Below are 2007 nucleotides of genomic sequence, written 5' to 3'. Positions count from 1 at the left end.
CAATCGGTGGCTAGGCGTAAGGTATGCCTGAAAAACATGCACTGTGCGTTTTACGTCGACGTCTTTGTGCGCGAACTCAACCACCCTGCCAGCGACTTTACCTGATTTCAGCTGTACGATCGGGTCTTCGGCGGCAATGCGGCCGACTAGAGTGGCGACCAAAAACAGCGATTCGAACGGGCGCCGGTGCCATGACGGAAACTCACCTCTTTTCGACGTCTCGGAAATTAACTTTGGAACTACGAATTACTAGTGCCTGGACACCCAGTCTCGCATATCATACCAATGATGTAAACTACTGCGTCTTTGTCGACGTCTTTGTGCGCAAACTCCGCCACCCTGCCAGCGACTTCCCCTGATTTCAGCTCTACCATCGGGTCGTCGGCGGCGAACCAGAGTGGCGACAAACACGATGATTCGTACAGACGCCATGGTTAACACTCACCTATATCTTCGAGTCTCTTAAGTCTCGTTAGAATGTTAAATGTTAAGCACAGATTACAAGTGCCTGGACGCCAATTTGATATTTACCTCTCAAAATTGTTTTCCATTTTCAGATTTTAAAATCAAGTGACCCACTGCTAGAACCTGTTATGTGGCGATGACCCTTGAGCCAGGCGCGATCGATACGCCACAGCACCGCTTCGTATTCACAGCTGACATATCCGTACCAGTGATTTAAAATTCTGCAAGTGAAAACTCTCATAAATTAAAAAATTTCATAAACCTAGTAAAGGAGTCGATTTTGTGCTGCCCGAATAGGCCAAACCCGGAATTCGAATCGACCACGGTACAAACAAAGCCATGTGCGCAAACGCGCATAGACGTACGTGTATTTCTATACGCGCTAGTACACATGTGGGTTTGTTTGTACCGGCATCACGTGATTATTTGGGCGTACTGAGTCTGTAGAACGCATCGCGTCCTTTTTATTCCGGAGTAGAACCATTGGTACCACACATACGCAAATCGCAAATGTAGGAGCGACTGCATCGAACGTCGAAAACCCCATGGAAATAGGCCGTTCGGTTTCTTCCAACTTCAAGATTTTTGAAAATCGATATGGCAGTCAAAAAACTGCCATAATCCGACTTTTCTGGAGCATATTTTCTTTCAGAAAGATGGTTATAATTTTTACCATAAAACACCGTATACTTATTCAAATAACCTGATTCCTTGACCGATCATTTTTATCCACTGTCAAGTCAATAACGCTACTGTTAACTGTAAACTGGTTTTTATGCATGGTGTATTTCACACATTTTGACAAGTTGGTTGGCATTTGGATAAAACATTAAAACATCTGGTGCGAAAGAGATATCAGTGTATTTAAAAAGCATATATCTATACTGGGATTTCCAAGATCGTGTGTGCGTATAAACTTTTATACAAGACCTGAAAATGGTAATAATTAAAATAGTATTGAGAGTTGATCATATACTTCTCGATTGTGGCCGGGCCTTTCAGTACATGCAAAGGTGCATCGCATATAGAATGGCCTGTGCATATTGCGATCGCAACGCTAGAGTTGAGCAATTAAATATTTTCCTCAGGTCCAAAATCGTTTTTGTCATTTTAAAATCTACTGACCAACTGCTAGAAAATAGTCATTCATCTTTCGCATACGTTTGTTGGCGCATTTTAAAAAATTGTATGCTGCTTTTCTTAGTAGTAGGGATTGGAATTGTTTTTCTGTCGCACTCGCGTATACGGAACCATGACGAGCCTCACGGCCAAGCCGCTGATACATGAGTCTGTGAATCTGCCAGTGCCTGAGTTGGTCCTAGTTAGTTTTCCCTGTTTCGGTCACTCAAAAAGTGACCGTAGTCCCGTCTCCTCCTCTTCGGTCCAGTCTGAGTTAATGTCCATTTACACAGTAGCACGTTGTCAAGCGAAACTCATCTTTTTAAGGTTGCACATACATACATACACACATACATACACACATACATACATACATACATACATACATACATACATACATACATACATACATACATACATACA

Source organism: Ptychodera flava, chromosome 3 (assembly GCF_041260155.1).
Source record: "Ptychodera flava strain L36383 chromosome 3, AS_Pfla_20210202, whole genome shotgun sequence".
In the NCBI taxonomy this organism is placed as follows: domain Eukaryota; kingdom Metazoa; phylum Hemichordata; class Enteropneusta; family Ptychoderidae; genus Ptychodera; species Ptychodera flava.
Note: the sequence above shows the minus strand (reverse complement) of the source record.